Below are 8,066 nucleotides of genomic sequence, written 5' to 3'. Positions count from 1 at the left end.
TGTGTGCATGCATATGTGTGCGTACGTATGTGTGTGAGCATGTGTGCTTACCTTTTTATGCGAGATTGCAAACCCCGAATATGCTGATCCCGCATTTCCTCCTCGACCTCAAGCAAAGGCACAAAGCTACTTACAACCCCCCACCCCCCCACGCCAGGAAAGAGGACCCAGAATGACGGACGTTGATTAGCCAATCCGACAGTGCCAACCGCTCGCTCAAACCCCTAATCAGAGTGCCAATTTAATTACGTCTTTAGATTGGCACTCACTTTCCTGCCCAGGCGCAACAGGCCCATATTTCTGCAACGGAGGGAAGGAAGGAAGCTAAAACAGAGGAAATGCAAATGTACACGTGATGTCGATAAGGAATACAAATCAAACACAGAAAATACAAAACTAATGTAGATGAAATGTAAGAGGCATGGAAGAAACAGAGAAGAGAAAAAATGATAATGTTGTATAGGTGAAATATAAGTAGATAAGGAGACAAAAGAGATTAAAAAAAAAAAAAAGAGAAAACAGAATTTTAATGTTGATGAAATGTTTATATGTTTGTTTGTTTGAATGATTTGTTAACCAAAAATACAACACAAACAAACCATTCATGTTATAACCTTTGCTCTTCGACTATACGATACCATGAAACGTTGTAGCTGTTGATTCGAAAGCACAAAACACAGTTATATGTGGAAATGGGTACACTGAATAAAAAGAACAAGAAGAACAGTACGATAAATCTTTTTTTCTTCCTCTTCTTTTTTTTTCTTTTTTTTTCCTTTTTTTTTTTTTTTTTTTTTTTTTTTTGAATAAGTGAAGAATAATCCTGTTTTAGATGGACGATTTTTTTTCTTCCATTTTGACGACATGTTTTATCATTATGATCATTATTTACCATGTTTTGTTATATTATTATTATTATCGCGTTTATATCTTTATGATTATCATCACTCTCGTTATCACCATTATCGTCATTATCGTTGTCATTATCTCTATGTTCTATATTCGGCATCTGGCGGGGGCTATTCCGTCTCACGGGTGGGGGGGGGGACTTTTTAACGTTAATTGGCAACCCCCTCCTGCAGGCTAAGCCTCTTAAGGCAAAGGCTACTGAAGACAACCAAGAACGAAAAAACCGTGGAAGAGAACTGGGACCCTCGCCACGCATTACCGAAGGATAATCATGAATAGTAAATTCATGAGCGCTAACGTCACAAGGCAGACACCACGTTAAGATAAGATATTCGGCAACGTAATTATCAGTAAATACTGGAGTATATTTTCACAATACTATGAAGCCAGACGAAATATCTAAATGAAATGCGTTAACAGAAGCAAAGTTTCCGAGCAGAATCCGTCGCTTTTGCATAATTTTGCATAATCTTCATCCTTTTTAAGTAGCTAATTTGCTTCATAATATTGTTTTGGATTTTGCCCAAGTACCGGGAGTCATCTCCGCTGAAACTCGAGCTTTCTGGAAATTGGCTTAATGTTTGAGTCAGTGAACAGTATGAAAGGCAAAACAAGTCTACCGTGTCGATACATACACGCACATACACGCACGCACGCATGTACACACACACACACACACACACACAACACACAAACACACACACACACACACACACCACACACACACACACACACACACACACACATGTATGTATGTGATTTTTTTCTTTTCTTTTCTTTTCTTTCTTTCTTTTTTTATCATAATTTGTCTTTGTTCCCACACGCTTTCATGTGGTAAACGTCAACACTGATTTAGATACTGCAATCAAGAGTCAGAAAGAAAATATACACATTAACTGGTACCGTTATCATCCACTCGTTCTTAATTATTTGGAACTGATTATCTATGCAACATATTAACAATGTTTATTTCATATTATTTATTTTATATATATATATATATATATATATATATATATATATATACATATATATATATATATATATATATATACACTTAATAATTCCTATTCCTCAAACTTAATTACCTCTTCCTTATTATCTATCAGTGTCTATGGACCATGAAAAATATCATTAAGTTAAAGAATATCATGTTGCTTGCAATCTAATTTAATGTTAATGCAGTTATACTTACCCTTCCAAAACAAAGCTGCTCAATGATGAAATAATGAAATGCATTGCACGCTGCCAACAAAGCAATAATTCAATAGAGGAATATATATGATCTTGTGCCTTAAACAAAACTTATATTATACGCTATATAGGAAACTTATATTATACGCTATATAGGAAACTTATATTATACACTATATAGGAAACATATATTATACACTATATAGGAAACTAGTATTATACACTATATAGGAAACTTATATTATACTTATAAGGGGGCCGCGGTGGCCGAATGGTTAGAGCGTCGGACTCAAGACTGTCACGACGGCAATCTGAATTCGAGGGTTCGAGTCACCGACCGCCGCGTTGTTCCCTTGGGCAAGGAACTTCACCTTGATTGCCTACTTAGCCACTGGGTGTCCAAGCCAGCCCAAGTCAAGTGCTGGTCCCAAGCCCGGATAAATAGAGAGAATGATTACCTAAAAGGTACCACCGGCACTCTCCGTGGAAAGGAACTGGGGACCCTACCACGTACTCACTCCAAGAGCATCACAACATGAAAACTACAATTAAGTATCATGCTGTGACCACGGCGGCTCAGACATGAACCTACCATTAAAAGAAGAAGAAGGAAACTTATATTATACACTATGTAGGAAACTTATATTATACACTATGTAGGAAACTTATATTATACACTATATACTTATACTTATCAAAGATTATTTTAATGTGTTAAAATACATGTACACTGAATAAAATACAAAAAAATAAATGCTAAAATACTTTATATTGCATATAACTCGTAAACTGCTACACTTTGTTAAGATTTCAAATGATATGTAAATTATCTGAAACTAAAACTGTACGATACATTCGGTAACATCTGATACATAAAAAAAAAATCTTAACCTAACCTTTATATCTAATCAGTTTCTTTGTCTATCAGTCTCGTAATATTTACTTGTCTTTAATCATGTCAAGTGTCCATCAAAAATCAGGATGATATGTCACTATGAACAAGCATTTCAAACGTTCAGTATGATGTAACAGTTCAAAACTAATGTTGACAAACTTTCTCTGTTCATTTCATAAAGTAGATCCGGAAAAATGTTCCCCTTTTATAGATATTTATGCAACATGTATATATCCGATATATATATATATATTATATATATATATATATATATATATATTATATTGTATATATATCTATATATATAAAAAAATCTTAACCTAATTTATATCTAATCAGGTTTTTGTCTGGTCAGTGCCGAAGTTATACGGCAATGAAGCAGTGGCGAATGACAAAAGGAGGCAGATGAAGGTCAAAAATGAACAAGATCGGCTTGGGAAGACGTAGGCTGATAATGCAACCACGTTCAGAAACCATGGAGTGAGAGTCGGGAGAAGCTGAGGTAGTGAGACTCATGGTGGCTGGGAAAAGTAGACAACGAGAAAAAGTCGGCAAGGTAGAGAGGTGTTGGGAGAAAAGATGGGATATGATCCGATATATGAGATGGGAGGTATTGCATCAAGAGTGACATGGAGACGGCGGATGACGTGAGGGGGATCCCTGATAGGCAAGTGGAGGAGGAAGATCCGCACCGTGCGACTCCAGTTGACTGGACAAAAGCTAGAAGAGAAGAAAGAAAAGAAGTGTGTGTGTGTGGGTGTGTATGTGGTGGAATATATATATATATATATATATATATATATATATATATATAATATATATATATATATATTATATATATGTTTATGTATATATATACATTATATATATATATATATATATATATATTATATATATATATATATATATATATATATTATATTATATACATGTATATATATGTATATATATATGTATATATATATATATATATATATATATATATATATATATATATATATATAAATATATATATATATGTATGTGTGTGTGTGTGTGTATGACTCTATTATTTTCGTTTTACTTGCAGTGGAATTAATGTTACACGGATAAATGACTCGGGTAAACTGTAGGCTTAACAATTTATTTTCAGCTTCTGCACTTTTGAGCAGGAATCTGTTTTCTAGCACTGTGAGCTGGAGGATCAGATAACACAATAAAACTGCTCTTCGTGTAGACTGTCCCTTGTGTAATCCGGTATATCAAAAGTTCTTTGAACCTTATTTTTTTCTCTCTTTTTTTTAAGCTTTTCGTATTGCAGTATTGATTATCTCCCCCTACCACTTTGGGATATTTTCTATCATTTCGTTTCATTAGCTTTATCTTTTACTTACGTGTATTTTATCTCTCTTTATTCTGTTTTATCTATTTATTTCTCTTTCACTTGGATTGACGTGTTAGGAGTCGCCATGTGAAGGTAGTAATTATATGCTTACTTTTATTACCTTTATTTACGATAAATGTCTTTCAGAAATAAATAATTCATATATATATATATATATATATATATATATATATATATATATATATATATATATATAAATAATTAAAGCAGTAATAAGTAATTCCTTAGGTTCTAAAGGCAAAGTAGTTTTATCACCTGATGAGGAAACCAGTTCGATTCGAAACGTCACGAAGTTTTGTTCTAATCTGACTGTGCTGCATTTGCGTCACTGCACACGCGTTATTGTGTTTGTACCTTTGTTCATAAAGTATTTTGAATTCCGTCGCCTCTATTACAGTATGAATCAGAATCCAGTAATAACAATGATCTCAGTCTATACGGGAAATTGATATGGATATGTATGACAACAAATGTATCCTTTTCATTATTCTGTAGCATGTTAATTGCAACATATGTGAGCAAACAATATTTATGATGGCTTGGATAACTCTATTTATAGAATATTGATAGACATGTGCATATGTAAGTTCCAATATAGTCGAACAGCTGTCCAGTTATGTCATTTTTTCCCACTAAAGTTACATTTGCAAATAAAAAGGTTTATAGTTTTTTTTTTATTATTACACAATGATCTTACAATGTATTTCTTTTTTTTTCTTTCTTTCTTTCTCTTTCTTCACTCGACAAGCTCCAATATGTTAAATAATTCAAAAGCGAGATTTTTTCAAGAGAATATATTCATTGCACCGTGTTGCCTTTACAGATAACATTTTATCATACTTAGAACGGGATAATGAATATTGTTAGCTGCAGTAATAGTACACAACTATTATGTTCATACCTTTTTAGCAATATGGAATCGCTTGTGAATATTTTAATTTGCTGTCTTCCTTTGATCATATCGTAAAAGGTATTTTCCTGGATCAGACGTGCACTGGTGTCTTTGAACAACACGTTAGTGAGGCGTAAAAGATTTGAACATGGATGAAGGATTATGACGCTTTGCAACCGAATTGCAATTGATTTTTTCATCACGTGCCGGTCTTTCGTTGATTGATGAGTTGGGGATTAAAATGTTCGTAATTGACCAGTGGATTAGCAAGGTGTGGGTACAATGTAGACGATGTAAAATTAAAGATAGAAAAATTTGAAAGACTCGCTTTTACGCCCCAGAAAAACACACAAAAAACAAGCACGCACAACCCCCACCACACACACACAACACACACACCACACACACACACAAACCCCACCCAAAAAAAAAAAATTTTTTTTATATTTTTATATATAATATATATATATATATTATATATATAAAAAAAGAGAGAGAGGAGGAAAGAAAGAGGGGGGAAGAGGGGAAGCAGAGAAGAGAGAAAAAATAGAAAATTGAAATAAAAAAAAATTTTTAAAAAATTTTATAATATAAAATATATTATATATTATTATAAAAAAAAATTTTATTATATATAAAAAAAAATATATATTTTAATAAAATTAATATATATATAATAAATATAATATAATGTGGTGGTGGTGTTGTGTGTGTGTGTGTGCGTGTTGGTGCGTTGGTGTGTGGTGTGTGTGTTGTTGTGTGGTGTGTTTGGGTGGTCCTGTGTGTGTGCCGGTGTGTGCCCGGATGTGTGTGTGTGTGTGTGTGTTTGTGGGTGTTTGTGGGGGTGTGTGTTGTTGTGTGTTTTGGGGTTGTTGTGTGGGGGTTTTGTGTGTGTGTGTGTGTGTAATACATACAACATACATACAAATAAATAAAAAAATAATATATAGGTAGGTATATTTTGATATTATATTATAAAAATAACTTTTAATTTTTAAATATATATAAAAAAATTTAATATATTTTAAAATTTTAATAAAAAAATTATAAAATAATTTTTAATAATAAAATATTATATATAATATAAAATATAATATATAAAAAAAACTATGAGAGAAAATAAATCGAAACCCGTCCCTTTCGGGCCGGGGGCTTTTCTTAAAAAAGCAGCGAGGAGGTCACAACCCAAATCGAAGTTTTCGTGCCAAAAGGCGGTTCGGGAGAGGTTATTAGGGATGAGGAGAGGGAAAGGGGGAGGGAGAGGGGAGCTCACCCTCTTGCTTGTTTTTTTTTTCTCCCCCTGTTTCTTCTCTCTTCCCCCCTTGTTTTTCTTCCTTCTCTCTCTTTTTCTCTCTCTCTCTCTCTTCCTCTCTCTCACTTTCTCTCTCTTCCTCTCTCTCTCTTCCTCTTCTCTCTTCTCTTTTGTTATATGTTTCGTTCTCTCTTTTTTCTTCTCTTTCCCTTGGGGTCTCTTTTCTCCCCTTCCTCTCTCCTTCTCTCTCTCTATTCTTTTCCCCCTCTCTCTCTCTCTCTCTTCTCCCTCTCTCTCTCTCCCTTCACCACTATTCCGACGTCCTTCTCCCTCTCGTTCTCTTCTTCTTTTTCTCACTCTTTTGTCTGTCTTTTTTTTTGTTTTCTCTCTTTTTTTCCTCTTTCTTTCCCTTTTCTCTTCTTTTTTTCTCTCTCTTCTCTCTTTTCTCTCCTCTCTCTCTCATCTTTCTCTCTCCTCTTCCTCCCTCTCTCTCCCCCTCCTCCCTTTCCCCCCTCCCTCCCCACCCTTCCCTTTCCCCCTTCCTCTTTCTTTTCCTTTCCCTCCCCCTCCTCCCTCCCTTCATCCCTCCCCCTCCCTCCCTTTCCTCCCTCCCCCCCTTCCCCCTTCCCCAAAAACCCCCCCACCCCTCCCTCCCTCTCCCTCCCCCCCCCTCCCAAAATACCCACTCACCCCTTTCCCTACTCCCTCCCCATCCCCTCCCCCCCCTTTTTTTCCCTCCCCCCTCCCTCTCCTTCCCTCTCCCACTTTTCCCCCCCTTCCCACTCACTCATCATCACTCCCTCTCCCCACTCCCTCCCTCACCCCTCCCTCCCTCCTCCCCTTCCCCCCCCTTCCCTCCCCCCTCCCCTACCACCCCTCCCTCCCTTCCTCCCTCCTTCCCTCCCTCTCTTCCTTCTCCTTTCCCTCCTTTGCCTCCTCTTCACCTCTTGCTCTGTGTATCTACTCAATCATATATGAAGATCAAAGCCCAGTCAAATGCAAGGATTCTGCAACGTGCAAAATCACCTACTCTCGAACATGCATTTTCCTAGTTGAATCGATGCATAAGATTCCTCTACGAATAGATTATTGAATATTCTGAGTCGTAGAGATTTGTTGATTCTGGAATATAGAGATTTACAGATTCTCAAATATATGATAATAGTGATGATGATCGTGATAATAACAGCAACAATGATAATGGTAATAATGATAATAATGATAATAATGATAATAATTATGATATGAATAATGGTAAAAACTGCTATTTGATTCTGAACTGCGATCACATGATTCCATTTTTTATCAAATCATTGGAAACCTCCGTTCAGATGCTTCATAATACTATCTAATAACGCTCATGGAAATTTCATGATATGCAAATTAGAGTCTAAAATTTAGGAGGCCGTTGGCGAGAGAACGAAATGATTTTGGGGAAACTTGATAAAATTCGGGTTTGGGGGGAATCGTGTGTGTGTGTGTGTCAAGAGAAAGAGAAGGAGAGAGAAGGGGGAGAGAGAGACAAGAGAGAGAAGAGAGG

This window comes from Penaeus monodon, chromosome 10 (genome assembly GCF_015228065.2).
Source record: "Penaeus monodon isolate SGIC_2016 chromosome 10, NSTDA_Pmon_1, whole genome shotgun sequence".
In the NCBI taxonomy this organism is placed as follows: Eukaryota; Metazoa; Arthropoda; class Malacostraca; order Decapoda; family Penaeidae; genus Penaeus; species Penaeus monodon.
Note: the sequence above shows the minus strand (reverse complement) of the source record.